Consider the following 17,541-nt stretch of genomic DNA (forward strand, 5'->3'; position numbering starts at 1 on the left):
CACTCCAACATGTTTTCAAACTTAAAATCAGCGGTGGGCTTCCCTGAGCTTTGGAAGCTACAGCCCTGTGCAGGAGAGCTTCATGGTGAGTGTTGACCCAGACCTGAGCCTCCTCCCCCCACAGTCAGCCACACAGAGGAGAGGTCCACCAGCCAAAGAGCTGAGAGGCCAATTAGCAATTCAGTTGAGAGACGCATCGGCCAGACGGTAGAAAGACACATAAGCATACAGTTGAGAGACTCATCAGACAGACAGCTGAGAGACCCATCAACCACAAAGAAGACAATCCCAGCGGAGCCCAGATTTGTGTAAATATTTACTGGGCTGTTTGAGCTACTGTGATCTGATGCTGTTGACGCATCATAAAACAAGCTTTAAAGTGAACTGGCATACTCCTGAAAATTAGCATCAGAGGCACTAACATGTAGAAGCCAGTCACATCTCCTGTCTTGCAGGCTGCAGAGGAGGGAGGCTGGGTTCTGCTCTCCCAGGTCTGGGCAGTAGCCCTGAACCTACAGCAGTCCTACCCATGGGGAGACGGAGTGTGTGCTCACCGATGTTTGGCTCTGTCTCACTCTGTCTGACAGATGTAGATCTGTCCTTCCATCTGCTCCCCATTTCTGACTTAGCATGAGAACGACCACCAGGGAGACCTTAAGGGTCCGGACTTGGCAGTTGCCTTTGGGTTCTGCATAGTCTGTCTACCCTTCACCCACCCTGTGCTCAGTGAGTCTACATCTTACTCACATATGACTGATTGCTTAACCTGATAAAAACCTGTAAGCAACTTCTCAAGTGGAAAAGGACAAAACTTACTGGTTTTGACCTGTGCCGGATCAGTTTCTGCTTCCACCTGGGTCTGGTGCAATGTCATCTAGGGGAACAACTAGGTGGATGTGAGCTCCAAGAAGACCAGAACCTCCTGCTCCTCCAACCCCACCTTCACACTGTAATCAGGCTCTTAGAGCTCAGACACAGCAGAAACGTGCTTGGAGTAGAAACCGGAAGGAGTAACGAGCTGCTGGTTGTCAACTCAGGAAGACAGTGGTCCTACATTTGTTCCACAGGCCAGGGCTGCTGGTGACACGCGGCTGCCTGACCTAAGGTATGTTTGCTCTATCCAGATACTTCCTTCTCTTGCCACCTACCTGCTGGCAGAGGCCTGACCACGTGTGGACAAGTTCCCACGGTTCTCTATCTGCTCATCTCTGAAGATCCTTTGATGGAAGGACCAAAGTAGAGACCCAGCTGTGACGGGAGCAGCATTAGATGGTGTGAATGTTAGAGCTGGGCTGGGGATATGAGCTGTGAGCTGTGCCACAGGCACCATCCACATTCAACAGCCAGCTATATGGCCGTGGTGTGTTATTCATGCTCTGAGGCTCTGCTTCTTGGCGTGTGCAGGACAGAAACTAGCATGCTCATCTGCCATGGGTTGGGACATAGGACATCATTGACATAGTAACTCCCTGCGTGGAGCCAGGAAGGGTTGGACAGGAGGGATGTGCCACAGCAGATCACTGAAGTTCTCTGAAGTGCCACAGGCCACGTGGGTTTCAGGCTGTTTTCATCACCAGGCTGTGACCCATCTGTCCTGTGTCCACTAGGCACATGTACATACCTGACACGCCCCTATCCCTTCGTGTATATGCCAGAGCACTTCACCTGAGCAGGCTGGCCCAGGGGCAGGTGTTTGGCACTGTGTGCAGCTGTGGAATTTGCAGAGGTGACTCAGCATCCAAGTATGTGCAGCCCGGGGCCGAAGGCGAGTGGCAGAGAGGTGGGCTGCCTGGGCAGGTTCCTCTGGTCCGGGCATTACTGACAATTTTCTACCAGTTTCTCTGGAGGTGTCTTGGCACTAGAGCTGGCCCCAAGTGAATAGATCCCAAATCCGTTCCAAGGCTTCCTCCAAGCTATAGGTCTCCCCATAGCCCAGGTTGTCCCAACCCCTCCTGGTTCTGTGTCCTCCACATCCCCAACCACCTATCACTGCCTGGCTTGGGACATCCCAAGGTCTCAAAGCCAGAGAAGCAATTCTCAAAACAACAAAGGAGACATGGATTTGTCACTGCTGCTGACACACAGAATTAGGTGCCAGGTGTGTGTCTCTTTGCAGCTGCCACTCCTGGGACCCGGGGGACAGAGGGCCTTATTCCAGACTATGTGACTATCCTACTACTCAGTCCATGGTGAAAAACTGCAGCTCAGACACATGCCTGCTTAGGAATGTACAGTGCTGGGCCAGGGCATCTCTAAAAGCTCAAAACCAAAAGGCTCAGGCTCAGGGGCAAGGATGCTGCTAAGGCCTTTATTTGCTGACATCACTATCGATGATTGACAAGTGAATCAGGGCACACTGCTGTCTTTACATGTCTCAATAGGTATGTGACTGTTAGATGCTGGGTGTTTTGTGCGTGCGTGTGTGTGTGTGTGTGTGTGTGTGTGTGTGTGCATTTGTAGGAAAATGGAGAGTGTTATTTTCGGCTTGAAGAAGGGGAAGTAATGGCTCACAGCAGTTGTCTCTATCCAAGTCCTCCTGTGTTAGGTTCTTGGCAACTGTAGCCAAAGGGCACTTCTCAGAGGTCTTGCTGGACCAGGACAAGCATCACTGACTTCCCTCCCTGCCTGGCCAGGAGCCCGTGGGTTTGTGCTGAGACAGGACTTGTGGCACTATGACTAGATTAGCTTCTTTTCTGTTGCTTTGATAAGATAGCATGACCAAAGCAACAGAAGAAAGTGTTTGATTGGTCTTAGGACTCCAGATGAACAGATACACCCGGAGGTTTGTCTTTTAGGTGATTCTAGAGCACATAAGGTTGACAGTCAAGGTAAGAGTGCATTGGAGGAAGGGATTGAATTTAGCTTGAATTCCATATCAGAATGTACTTCCTGGAAAAAGCTGTGAACAAAGCTTGGATCCCACATCATAGCACAGAGGGATGTCAGGAGCCTGAACCTTATAGCCCATGGCAGTTCAGTTTCCATGTGGCTTCCATAGTAATGGGAAGAGGGACTGCCTCTGACATGAACTGTTTGGCCTGCTCTTTGATCACCTCCCCCTGAGGGGGGAGCAGCCTTACCAGGCCACAGAGGAGGACAATGCAGCCACTCCTGAAGAGATCTGATAGACTAAGATCAAAAGGAAGGAGAGGGGAACCTCCCCTATCAGTGGACTTGGGGAAGGGCAGGCGTGAAGAAGGGGGAGGGAAGGTGGGATTGGGAGGGGGAGGAGAGAGGGGTTTATGGGGGGGATACAAAGTGAATAAAGTATAATTAATAAAAGTTAAAAAAAAAAACCTTTCTTGGAATGGAAGCAGCAGCATCTGGGTGAGATCACTGTCCTGCGCACTCAATAATATATCTATCCCAAGCATTCAATCCCTTTAATGTCACTGTAGACCCATCCTCTGAACTTCTCACCGACACACAGTATTCTGTTGACGGATGGGGGCAGTGCCTTGGGGCAAAGAAGGATGAGGTGGGAGGTTACCCGGCTCTGTCCTTTTCAGGTCAGAACTGGTTACTTTCTCTGATTCAGGATCCCAGAGAAAGCAATGGAAAACTCTTTCCCAAAGTCCATAACTATGAAGGGCCTCTCATATTTTCAGTATTTCCATCTCCCAATAAAGCTTAGCCTGTCTCAAAATACGCTGGCATGACGACATTCTTTTCTCCATACTTCAACAATAATAACAAAATAGCATGTTTATATGTTTATGAGCTTGACCATTGTCCTCACTGTTATCATCAAACAACATCATAAAAGCAATAAAATTAAGTCAGGCGTGGCGGTGCACACTTTTAATCCTAGCACTCAGGAGGCAGAGCAGGCAGAGCTCTGTGAGTTCGAGGCTATCCTGGTACAGAGTAAGTTTCAAGACAGCCAAGGGAAAAAACAAACAAACAAGCAAACAAAAAAACAAGCAAAAAACCCTTCTGCTCCAGTGCCTCATTTTTATACACTGGAGAGTTATCAGCGGAAACACATGCTCATATGCTCAGATGCTTACACAAACATACATGTACTCATATGAACACAATACATTTACACTAACAGTCATGTTTCTGTGCATCTACCTACTCATTCACTCCTCTCAATCTCAAACACACACTTACATCCAAACCTTTCCACACCCATGTTCATAATCACCACACTCATAATCATTTGAACACATTTTCACACATACACGCCTTTTCATTTACTTGAACCCACACGCTCACATATTTATTCAACACATTCGCCACATACTCTAACATTTTACGCAGTCGCAAAGCTATAACTGTATAGATGGCTTCCCGAAAGTTGTCATTTCCCCCACAGACAGACAAAGAGCAGATTTTAAATAATATATCCTTCATTGACAACTAGATGAAGAAGAAAAAAAAAGAAAGAAAAAAGAGGGGAGGAGAATGGGGGGAAGATCAGGAGAGATCCAGTCAGAGCCCAAGCCCTGAGCTCGCGTTTGTGGTGCGCTTCGAGGCTGGCATGTCTAGCTTTCCTCATCCACAAATGGGGCACACATGATCACAGCACTGTTGCCAGGGCTGTTAGCACAGAGGGTGAAGTTGAGATCATGATTAATCTTCCTGACTGGAGTTTTTGGAGGGTAATATCACACTGTAATTTAAAGCAAGTAGACTGGGGTCAATGAACCTGAAATAACTGGCCTCGACCAACATGTTTGACCTGGCTGAACCTTAACCTCTTCTTCTGCACATTGAGAATACCACCACCATATCCAGAAGGAGAAGATGAGTTCACTGTGTAATGTGAACAGCAGAAAGAATGAGTAATAACAAGAGATGCTTTGACAGCACACAGTGGATGGATCACACCATTATAAAGCAAAGGATACTGGCCTAGACCTTTGTCACATGAAGCCCTTCCTGGTTACAGACACCTCGTACAGCTCAAGCTCTGGTCCCATTGCGATATCTGTTCCCAATAGGCTTCATAAGGCTGGGGAAGATTGGCTAGAGCTAGTGTCAGGGACGATAAGGCCCTTTGGCTGGAGCCTCCATATAGGCAGTGGGGATTAGGGTCTGTGAGCCTTGGCCCAAGGCCTGTGGGGCCATAAACAGGGACAGGAGTGAAGTGACAGTGGAGGGTTAAAAAAAAAAAAACCAACCTAGAGAGCTAGAAACCATGGGAGAAAGGACTGAGGAGATAGATGGCTGGTATTTCAGAAGAGCCTGGCTTCCCCTTAACATGTCTGCCTTGTGTGACTCTGGCTGCCTATTATGTCCAAGAGAAACGATTCTCACTATCGCATCATTGTCCTTCTTGGAGGAAACTCTTCATAGACTATCTGTGGGCAGGCTGGGGAAGCTGCAATGTCATCCACCTAGGGTTGCCTTGAGAAGGATCTGAGCTCACCTACTTCCTTGGCAAAAGCCCCTCATCTGTTCAGGATGCAGAAGTAAAGCAGCCCAGAGCCTTGGGACTTTCTGCTAGCTGGCTTGTGAGATGCTCTCTAACCCATTTGCTTTGCAAAGAGAAATGCTCCTCTGCCCTGGGTTCCTACCTGCTTTTCCACGGGGCTTTCAGGATAGTCAGAATTAAGGCATGTACTGAAGCGACACACAGTTGCAGGGTCATTGCCTGCTCTCTCTCTCTGGCATCTCAGGTCACCAGTTATATTTGAGCCACCTATGCTTAATGTCACCCCTGAAGAAAGAGAAATCTGAAAAACTGGGGGGAAAAAAAGACATTTAAGATAAAAAGATACAGGGCTGAAGAGCTGGCTCTGGATGCTCTTCTAGAGGACCTGGGTTCGATTCTCAGCCCCTGCTTGGTAGCTCATAACTGTCTGTAACTCCCGTTCTCAGGGTCCTGACACCTTCACATAAACATACACACAGCCGAAACACCAGTGCCCCAAAGCATAATCACTTAAAAAGGTGTTAAAAAGATGCCTGCTTGTTCCTTTCTAATCCATCACTTGTTAAAGGAAACGAAACAGCTTATAACGTCCTGGATGAACAATGCCATTTACATGGTGTAGAGCGACAGTGACTAATTGGAGGCACCATGGGAAATAGGACTCTGGGTCTCTGAGGGAATTTCCTAGAATCCCAAAATTCTGGAGTGGGAACTAGTTGTCATTTGAAAGGTCAGTGGCACTTGTTTCTGGCAAAGCTACTTTCAAACTTTCATATTCAGCAATAAATTCTGTATGCGGCAATGGCAGTACAACTTCAGCTGTGCTTCCTTAGATATTTGTCTACTAAAATCCAAGGCTGGACATCCAGCGATGCCTGTCAAAGAAAAGGCATTTACATCCAGGTCCATCACCTAATCCGTAAATTTGTCAAAACAAGAATTTGTTTTATGGTTAATAGTGACTTTGAATCTCCCATAGTCCCAGCTGGTTTGATATAATACTTTATGTATTTCTCATAATAAGCTTTCTGTACAAAGGCGTTATTTGCTCCAGATAACAGATAAGAAAACTGAATCCATAGCACGAGTAACTAACTGTCCCAAGCTCAAATAGCTTGAATTGAACTCTGGTGGTTGTACCTGGGAATGTCTATGGGGAAGTTTGTAGAATGAGTTCGTTGAGAAGAGAAGCCCCACCCTAAATACGGGTAGCACAATTCCATGGACTAGGGTTCTGAATTGTATGGAAAGGCGAAAGCAGACTGAACTCTCATTGCTTCCTAGTCTCTGGTTCCTGGTTTCAGATGCGCTGTGACAAGCTACCTCACATTCCTGGTACCTGCCGTGGTGGGCTGTGCTCTAAAACAGTAAATGCCAAAATAAACCTGTCCTCCTTAGGTTGCTTTTGTTATACATTTTGCCAAAGCAATGAACAAAGTAACTGACTCAGAAAATTGGTAATGACAAGTAGGGTCATGACTGTTGTTAAGTCTTTGGAACTGGTTTGCTAGAGGACTTGTAGAAGGTTTGTAGAAGACTTTGGGACTTCTGGCTAGAAAAAGCCCTAGAATGCTACAGACAGCTTAACAGAGCATTCTGGTGGGAGTTTGGAATACCAGTCTGTTAAGAGAAATGTCGGTTGCAGAGGCATAGTTCAAGAGATTTCAGAGGGGAACAAAGACTCTTTGGTTATTCAAGTTGAATCTAGAAGACTCCGGCTGCCTTTTCTCATACCTGAGAATGTGAATAAGGCCTAGCTCATAAGTAATGAACTAATTTGTTTGGTGGAGGAAACGTTCATGACAAATGAGAGGAGAGAGAGAGAGAAAGAGAGGTAAAGAGAGGAGAAAGAGACACAGAGAGCACAGAAACACAAAAGATCTGCAGACAGAAAGACAGAGAGGAGACAGAGGCACAGAGAGACAGAAAGGAGAGGGACACAGAGATAGAGCAACAGTTAAGAGAGACAAAACAGCAGGGTCAGAAAGATTTTTAAAATGTGCCTCTGATGGGGGAAAAGAACAAGTTTAAAGTTATAGAAAATGAAGTTATACATGCAGACGTGTTTGTTAAAGAGTTGAGTACCATTAAAGAGAAATCTGGAACTTTCCACTGGGTCAATGGGAAAGATTCCCCAACGGAAAGACCCGATCAAAAAGTGCATTTGTGAAAATGTAAATTCATTTGAAAAGAGAGAGTCTTCATGCAAGATGCTGCTGAAAGTATTCAGTGCTTGAAAACAACAGCCCATGGGCATTCATCCAAGGGGCTAGCTTAACCTGATGGCAGAGCTGGGTAGTGTCATCCATGTGATACTGGTTTTGAAAACATGTAAGACTGAGGGAGTCATCAAGTTTGGCATACCAAAGTTCCAGAGAGTTGCTGAGGCCAGGCAATGTGTGGCAGTGTCAGAGTCACTGCGGAAAGTGCCCGAGAAGCCATTGCATGAAGCTTTTATGAGGCCCAAGCTGTAGGGGAGGCCTGAGATATTGAAACTATCAGTGTTAGTATTTTGGAACACAACCTGCTCCTGTGTTACCCAGCAACATATGATGTCATCATGTGTCGCCAGCCAGGTGGCCACACCTGGAAGGCGTGGTTACCTTGCCCCTTAAAGGGCCAACCCCGACGACATGTGGTCTCTCTCTTACACTCTTTCTCTCTCTCTCTCTCTCTCTCTCTCATGTCCTGCTTCCCCCTTCCTCCATACCCTCCTAATAAACTTCTCGCAGAGAATATCTGTTAACCAGCCTCATGCTTTTTAATAACAACATTACACAAGGATCATTGCTATTCCTGCCTGCCATTGGGGCAAAACCTTACCATTACACATCCAACTTCGGTGGTTCTCCTACAGAAAAGGGTGGAGTCACAAACTGGCTGCTGCTGTGGCCACATGGCTGACAAAGGAAAGCAGGTGTTAATGGGAGCTTGTGGTCTTCATGTTAGCTGTTTTCCTCTTTTCCGCTATTTTCCTCTTTTCCTCACAGTGTGCTCCCAGTGAGAAGTCCCTGCAGAGAACTGCTGTGGACTCACAGGTTAAGCCTAAGAAGTAAAAGAATAAATCTATGGTTCTTATCCATGAAGAGCTCGGAAACGTATCTTAATAAGCATAACCTAGCCTGTCCTGACAGAGGCAATGCAGTCTTAGGTAGCTCCTTCTCTGTAACCCATGCAATTCAGGGCACAAGCATTTATTCCCTTCACTTAATGTCCACTAGAATGCTTGGTCAGGACTACAAGCCATTCACACCATGTCTGCATTACAGGAGCTTAGAAGCTTGAGTGACCACTGCTTTTCCTGTGGGATATAGATTTATATAAAGGGTGACCTCCAGAAATTCAGCACTGGCTCCCAGAACATCAAACAATGCTATCCAAATAAAAAGGTCCATCAACATAAATGAATAACGTTCTTTCCCTTGACTTACATAAGTAGAAAAATCCCAAGGTAAATGGAGAGTTTTGTTAGTTAATGAAATCTTTTCTGAGACCACGTTTTCTAGATCTCTATTGACTCACTGATGCCTGAGCCTTTCCAAAAGTTTTGCTTTTAGACTATTGTTGAGATTAAGGCTACTTTTAATCATAGCCAGCGATCCACTTGATCTTGATATTGAACCACTTAAAATGATAACTTTTAGACCAATAAGAAAATCCTAAGTCTTAGAAGGATCAGATGTCTCCTTGGACTTAGGAACTTGAGAAAGAGCCCTAAGGAGTTAAATCTCTGGTTTGGTCCCTAGCGATATGGAATTCTAGGTGAGTACCTGTGATGGCAGGCAGACCTCAGTGAGCACCTAAACTCTTCATCCTGACCACAGTGCTGGCTTGGGGCATGGGGTGGGTCTTTGACCATATATACAGACCTCTGCCTCTCTCGGCTTTAGTCTTAGTGGATATTTTTCCCTCACACATAGGTGTGAGAAAGAACTAAGGACACACTTACTTCATCTACTGAAGATACTTCCTCCTTATAGTAAAATCATCAAATCAAATTAGACAAATGTCTCCTTGCCACGGTCTTCCTCCCCCTCCGGCTGCCCTCTACCTCCACCACTAGCCTTTGGGCCTTCATTGTACTCATTCTCTGTCTACATTCTGCACTGCAGCCATTATAACCTGCCCTTGCTTTACCATCCTGAAGATCATATACAAATTCCTTAATACGCAGGTGAGGCAAGAACCCCCGTGTTCCTCCAGCTCGTACCTGCTGTGAGTGTCTCAGAGACTGGCACATACCAGGGCTTTCTGGCCTATCTTCCTGGAGACAAATTTCCTTTTATGCTTGGTTCAACCCTGAGCCTACAAGAAAGACCCCCCCAGGCTGGTTCTTACATGAAATGTGCAAGTCACAGTTCTGCACCTTTTCTTCGGGTGCCATCTTTTCCCTTGAAGAGGCTGTTTGGCCTCTATTTCTTCTTAGCTGGCACGGCTGCCATGTTGCTTCCTTGCCAGCAGCAGTCAGGGCTGTGGAAGAGAGCAATTTCCTCCAGACCCTGCCTCCGTGCAGACAGGGTGTCCCACCCCGCTACCTTCAACCTCTCTCCCTGGCCTTGAACTTCCTGGCCTGCTTTCTCATGCCCTTCAGAACCCTAGCTAGCCAGAGCACAGGGATGAATGTGGTGACCCCTTTAGTGAGCCTTGCCAGATGTCCTCCTTGTCAAGGCTGTTCACAGGGTGGATTAAGAATTTCTTTGTGCTCTCTCAGGTCTTGACTCCAAGATGACCAAAAAAAGAAGATACAACGGTCGAGCTAAAAAGGGCCATGGCCATGTGCAGCTAGTTCGCTGCATGAACTGTGCCCGCTGCGAACCCAGGGATAAGGCTATTAAGAAGTTCGTCATTCGGAACATTGTAGAGACCGCAGCTGTGAGGGACGTATCCGGAGCAAGTGTCTTCGATGCTTAAGTGCTTCCTAAACTCTATGTCAAGCTGCATTACTGCGTGAGCTGCGCCATTCACAGCAAGGTGGTCAGGAATGGATCCCATGAGGCCCGGAAGGACCGAACACCTCCACCACGATTTAGACCTGCTGGTGCTGTGCCACGACCTCCACCAAAGCCCATGTAAAGACAAAGGCGTTGGTGACAGAGGGACAGAGAAAAAATAGTCTGGACAAATAAAATGGAAGTTATACTTAAAAAAAAAAAGAATTTGTTTGGTTTGATAAGCGATGGGTCAGCCTGAGGCATTTCTAGAGCCATCTTCAAGGCCCTACACCCCTTAGCCTGCCATGCTTCTTCACTGATGTGACCAAATAACTTACAGGAGGAGTTCACAGCTGTCCCTTCTTTGACCAGGCGGGAGCTGCTTCCCACAGCGGCATCTGCAGGGCCTGGTATATAAAGATGAGCCATGAGATGGGTGTTGTCTTCGGCTCCCTCTCTCCCTTTTATTCTTCCCTCCCTCCTTGATTTCTTACTTAGTGGAACTGGAAGGGTGATCAGCTCACAGTTTTGAGCTAATATTGAGATACTGGTAGTGAAGGCTCAGGTTCTAAAGCCCACAACAAGGGTGTCTGAAATTGCAGGGGGTCAGGAGAGACCCGGAGGAACTGACCTTTCGCATGACGAGGGGATGCCCTCCTTCCACAACCTCGAGGTGCCTGTTGTATACTCTCCTCAGAGTCTTAGCTCCACTTGACACTGCACTGTGCACCATGCTGGCCTGGAGCCCAGACTCTCACTTCAGTCTGGCCAAAGGTAAAAATATGACCTTTGTCTTCACCTTTAAATCACAAAGGTCAGAGTTTCTGAGAGAGGCCAGCTCTGCCGTGGGGGCTTGCCCAGCACTGTGGCTGGAAAGTACTCTGATGAGCTCTGGGCATTTGCAGAACCTCAGGAGCAGAGACCACAGCTGAGACCCGTGCTGAGTCCCTGGCCAGGAGGAGAGGGGTTGGGTGTCTGAGACGTAAGGGCTTGGACTTCCGGCCAGACATGGTTCCACTGAAAACATGAACTCCGTATCCAAAGTGCTTCTTTCTAACACAAACTTGGAAAACTCACTACCTCAACTCCTTACACAACCCTGGCAACATAAGCAACCAAGACACACGATAGAACAGGTTACTTACATTATGTGTTATGCACATGCGCACCCAGGCATGATGCATACGTGTGGTGTGCACATGGGTGTATGCTGTGTCTGAGGCACATTTTGCTCATCCAATGGCATTTCCTGAATCATTTCTGGGCACCAAAAACTGTGGCAGGAGCCAAGAACATGGGAACACAACACTGACAATGCTCTAACTCTCCTGGGTTGGCATTCTAGAAGAATGTATTCAGATATCTATGAGGGGCAAAGAATACGGATTATAAGAACAAAAAAATAAATTAGATGCCCAAATACTTTTGCTTACAGGTAATTTAGTTTTTGAGACAGGCTCTCACTATGACACCCAGTCTTGTCTTGACCTCACTGTATAGCCTGGACTGGCCTTGTATTTATGATTCTCTTTGCCTCAGCCTCTCAACTTCCGAGATTACAGAAACATGCCACCACACCAGGCTCAATGGACACATTACTTTTTGAACTATTAATAGAAAGCCTTGTGCCTTATTCTTCTTGGGAGTGTACAGAATTGAACTTAGGGCTTTGCACATGATAGGCAACTCCAGGACCATTGGGTCATAGCCCAACAATAAACTCAACACCCTCTATTACAACCCAAAGTCCAAGAGCTCTGAGATCTAATCACCCAGGTGTCTGAGCACCCACTTAAGCTCCCCCAAAATCACTACTCAGAAGAAAGTGTTATATTGATCCAGTTTAATAAGTTTTTTGTTTTTTTTTTTGTTTTGTTTTGTTTTTTGGTGTGGTCTGAATTTCAAAGCATTAAGGCAGATTGCAGTCAACAAGTCTTAGTTCTAATTGAGAAAAGCTGGCCTCTGCATTCCTCTGTGCTACGTGGAATAACAGCTTTTGTGCTGGACATCACTGCCTAGAATGACTCCATCTTATAACTTGGCATGAGTTATTCTATTCTGAGATACATGTGACAAGAAAGAGTGACTTTACATCTTGTTTACACAAGCAGTTACCATCTGCCAGCACGCCAGGAGGCACAAACTGATAAGAAAGGACACTTGAAATATATCAAATCATGGTCAGATACAGGCACATGAATGCATCAGCCATACCAGATAGGAAAACCTTCACCTGAACACTGAGAAAAGGAGACTAAAGACTGCGATGTGGCATGTGGTAGCCATTCTCACTCATCACCAGGTCACTTCTGCTTCTGTCCCCAGAGTCCAGCAGTCTCCTCTGTCCATGTCCCTCAGCCCACTCCAAAGTGTTGCTGAGCAGCCTGCCTCCTGGACCTGTATGTATATGTATACATATATGCATTATATCTATGCATATATGTAAATATAATATACATTTACATATTACACACATATGTGCTGTTACATATAATGTACATGCACATGCATATTATACACACATGCAAACATATATATATATATATACATATATTCCTAAATATATTAATCTAACCTGCTCAGTGTGCATAATGTTATTCCTATATATATTTTGGGGATGACCATTTGGTATTAGATAAACAGTTGGTGTGCTATTCCCAGGGAGTAAGACTGTTTCTTCCATTCTAAGCCTTCTTTAGTTGCCTGTAGTTCTTGTGTAGAGATGAGGCCTTCTGGGCTACCTGGCCTCCACATTAGCGTGTCTACTGTTATTGTCCTTGTTTGGCTCATGTTTAAGCAATTGGGTTGATGAGATGTTATGGATGTAGCTTCTAACATTCCTAGGAGGTACAATCTCACAGCAAACTCTCTGATCCTCTGGATTTTTACAATCTTTTTACCCTCTCTTCAGCAGTGATCTCTGAGCCTTAGGTGAAGAAATTGTATTGATCTGTTGGGTCTGGGCTCCATAATTCTGCATTTTGATTGGTTCCAGTTTTATGTAATAGTCTCCATCTGTTGCAAAGAGAAGTTTACTTGATAAAGAGTGAGTGCTATCCTTACCTGTGGTTATAAAGACAAATATTTAGAATGTAGTTAGGGATTATGATGGTTTAGTAATGTAGTGGGTGTAGTTTTTTTCCCCTATGAGCCATTATTTCATTAGCCCTCTGTAGTGAGCCCTCTGTAGTGTTGGCTAGGTTCCATGAACAAGCTTGATTTTTCTCTGTTTTTAAGTCCAATTAGAGAGCTATTGGTTACTGCCAAGGTATGCATGCCACTAATGCATAACCCTTAGGGTTATTGTGCCATGCTGGTCATTGCTGCAGTTCATAGACCTTTAGGCTGGGTAGGACTGTTGGTCACCTCTCTTAATTGGAAGTTTGCATGGTGCCTTTTGGTACTATGAGAGCTAGTCATCAGAGAGAAGGCTTTCAGGGAAGTTCCATCTCAGGGGTCTTTGGGTTCTGTGTCTGAAATGTGTTGTGTCTCTAGCAACAGGAACTTTACCTTCCATCTCCAGGGGAAAACAAGGGCATTGGTAATAGCCTGTGATGTTTTTGGGGTCTCCTGGAAAACCTTGGCCAACAACTCAAAAGAGGACTTCTCATGCCTTGTGTTGGGGTTTTTGTTAGTCTTCGGCTCTTGGAGGGATGTCAGCATGTCAACACAGATGGGAAATTTTCATTTCCTGTAAACACATTTATTTATACATTGACTTATTTGTGTGATAGGCATTCTTGGTAGATAGCTAAGAGTATAATTCCTTATGACTTTCCCTGACATCCCTTTATTTATTTCATCCTCCTTCATCTCTCTTTTGTATTTATCTCCCTCTCTGCTTCCTAAATAGAGTCCCTTCCTAAAATGTCTCATCTGGCCCTATACAGATTTTTTTTTTCTTTTGCACCTTTATCAGCTTTTTTCCTCTCTGAATTCTATTGCCCCGTTAACCCTTTCTTGGCCATTTTTATAACTTGCATATTTGTAGATTATTCTGTGAAGTGTAATGTATGATCTGACAGTTGCTATTGGTAACTACAATTGGAATAAAAGAATCTTGTTTACCAGCAATCAACTATGAAAAGAAATCATGATTGCTTGGCAAACCACAACCAGTAAAACTGACCTACCTGGCTTATGCATTTATATTGTTATTCAATATTCTGATATTGTGGAAAGACACAGCATGCCTGTCTATGTTTTTGACATAGTAAACTCACAACTCCCCCTTGGGGGTGAAACCAATAAGCCAAGCGATAAAGGAATGTGGAAATGGTTGTTTGAGCTAAGCTTTTCCCTTTGTGGATTTGTGGTAGCTGCTTGCTTAGGACTGGACATGACCTTTACCATCTCAGATTAGCTGAAATGACCGTAGTCCATGGGATAATAATAGGCTATGAGATCTAGCCTACCAAGGTTCCCTTGTAGCAGGAGGGAGATCTCCCTAGGGGCTCACCAGATCCTCACAGGCCCCTCTTTCCCCAGTGTAATCAGCAAACAACTAACTGGATAGGACTTAGTGATGTTTTCTGTAAGTAGCCCAGAGGACTTCCCCAAAGGGCAATTGCCTTTGAGTCATCTTCATTCCTCAACTAACCCCAGTAAACGCAGCAGTCCACAAACTGGTGGACCCACCTAGTGAATAGATGTTTCTTTAAATCTCCTCGAGGAAAAGTCCCTGGATAGAGACCACACCTTGACACGGGGTAGGGGTTATTGATGCAAAACACTCAAAACACTGGCAAAGGGGATAAGAAACAGTTTCTTCCGAGACAAATAGGAATGACTAAGTTGGGTTGCCCCAATGGCATGTTCAATGGTGGAAGAAATCACACATGCTAATGTTGCTCACAGAACAGAAAGTTATATATTTATTCACCTCCTAATACATTAGGATACTGGGAGATCTCTGTTAAAGTTTCAGATGTTATCCGGTTGCACCCTGAGCTTTGTGTTGGTGGAAGCTAATGGTTTCCTAGGTTAACACACTCCAAGATTTTTTTCTTTCTGTGCCCTAAGGAGTGTTAGGTCAGATACAGGTAGGAAAATGGCTATTACAGGGGCTACAGATAACCCAAGATAATTCTGGCTCTGGATCTGCAGCATTCCAACTCTACCCACTTAGGAAGTTCTTGTTAGCCCGAAGAATCCTAAACAAAGGAATGGCTCTCTCAGGAATTTCAGTCCACGATGGTGGGGGTGGGGCAGCAGCTCCCTGACCCAGAATTCTAGGCCGTAGAAAAACTGTAATCAGCTGTGTTTTTCCAACTGAACGTCTCACAGACTCCAGCTACATTTCATGACTGAAACACAGGGTTGGTTTTGACTAAGCAGTTACTAGGGAAATACACTTAAAGGGTCCAGACACTGGGCTTACTGCAAGGGTTTTCCCTCCCCACACCATCTCCAGCCTGAGCCTCAGTGAACAAGTTGGCAGACACAAGGGAAATGCACTTGGGGACACATATTTCTTCCTTCTCTTTTTTTCTTTTTTAGGTTTTGTTTGTTTGTTTGTTTGGTTGGTTTTTCTTTTTTTGTTGTTGGGTTTTTTTGTTTTGTTTTATTTTGTTTGTTTGTTTGAGACAGGGTTTTTCTGTGTAACAGAGCTCTTGCTTTGTAGACCAGGCTGGCCTTGAACTCACAGAGATCTGCCTGCCTCTGCCTTCCAAGTGCTGGGATTAAAGACATGCGTCACCACAACTGGCCAGGGGATGCGTATTTCTAAGTGTGCTGAGCTGCAATGGCGTGTGTGTGTGTGTGTGTGTGTGTGTGTGTGTGTGTGTGCGCGCGCGCGCGCGCGCGCGCGTGCGCCAGACTTGCAAGGGACCGGAAGTCCTGGATGAGCTCTCTCATACCCTATAAACACAAACAGCATTTCTGGGACCAAGGCCCTGACAGGTTGCAAACATGGCTATCTCATTTTTTATTCTCCTGGTAGCTCTCCCCACTGTCTTCACCAGAGTCTCCCTGTGGGTCTGTGGTAGCGTTTTCATATCACAGTATGCCCAGGACAGGGACACATTAGAAGATAAAAGGGAGAAAGGTGCTGCTGTGCAGTGGGGCTTAATAAACAGCAACCAGGAAAGCGGCCGATCCCGGCTCATTATCCCCCAGGACGGGGCCAGTGGGTGGTGCTGATGGAGTTAACCGGCTGCTTACATAAAGAAGTCATTTGAGAGATTTCTAGGGTAACTGGGGTGAAAAATTACAAACAGCGTCTATTTAGAGTATAAACTCCTGCTGCTTAGTTACAGGGCAGAGAGCGGGTCTCCAAGATGCTCTGTGAGAGGAACAAAAAGAAAACAAAACAAAACAAAACAAAACAAAATAAACAAGGGCATCGTGTGTCCAGCAGAGGGAGGTGGAGCCTGGCACAGTCCCAGGTGTTGGTCTTTTGTCATGCAAATGCAAGGCGGGCGCTTCCAGGTTTTCACCTGAGGCCCCTGCCCTGGTGTAACTGAGTATCCTTGGTAACTCTGGGAATGCCGCTGGCTCGACTCATTAACACACCTGGCACAGCAGTCTGCTGTGACCATCTGCTCAGCATACTCTGAATTTCATTTAAAAAAAAAAATCGAAGCAGAGGGCCCCAAACATGGCGTTCCTTGCTGGCAGCCCCCACCCATGGCCTTGTCTGCGGGGCTCTCTGGGGCTGCCTCCCCGCCACCACACTGCAATCTTAGCTTTGCTGTGGGCTGGCGTCAGTAGCCAGTCTTCTGCGGAGTTTCAGTGCTGTTTTGATGTACACTCTTGTTGAGAGAGGCTAAGATGCTTGGTGTTACAATGAGACACACACCCCCACCCCCACTTTTTTGGCAAAAGTACAGCCTCTGCTTATGCTGGGAACTCCTTAGGACAAAGCTGGCTCATCTCCCGGCTCACAGAGGTTTCTGTGGCCACCTGGTCACAGCGACACACTGAAGGCTTCTCTATCAGCTCTTGGCTTCTCTCTGAGCACTGGGCTGATGGTGGTGCCTGCCCTGGACCTTAGATACTTGCAGCATCCCTGGCTTTAGTCAGCACTACACTACAGGGGCAGCCAGTGGAGCAAGGGTGCTCATGCTACTGCTACCAAATGCAGCGATTCCAAATACCCTTTAACATAAGGACACAAAACCACCCCCTTCTACGTCGTTCTTCAGGAACGTAGAGGTCTATAAACATACAGGCCCTCTTGGCCTCTTCAGAGGCTGTTGGTAGAACACAAAAACTAGAGGAAAACAA

At 45.9% G+C, this 17,541-nt stretch overlaps 1 long non-coding RNA gene and 1 pseudogene across 1 annotated transcript; one reads left to right on the plus strand and one right to left on the minus strand.

Moving 5' to 3' along the window:
* Positions 1-8,150: 8,150 nt before the first annotated feature.
* On the minus strand, positions 8,151-11,046 carry LOC132649558 (uncharacterized). The gene is made up of 4 exons (XR_009588060.1): positions 10,946-11,046; positions 10,653-10,721; positions 9,722-9,853; positions 8,151-8,428 (listed from the first exon to the last, which is right to left on the minus strand). It is a non-coding gene; the product is annotated as an uncharacterized LOC132649558 (long non-coding RNA).
* LOC110561120 (small ribosomal subunit protein eS26-like) lies at positions 10,109-10,461 on the plus strand (annotated as a pseudogene).
* Positions 11,047-17,541: the final 6,495 nt, after the last annotated feature.

This window comes from Meriones unguiculatus, chromosome 20 (assembly GCF_030254825.1).
Source record: "Meriones unguiculatus strain TT.TT164.6M chromosome 20, Bangor_MerUng_6.1, whole genome shotgun sequence".
Classification (NCBI taxonomy): Eukaryota; Metazoa; Chordata; class Mammalia; order Rodentia; family Muridae; genus Meriones; species Meriones unguiculatus.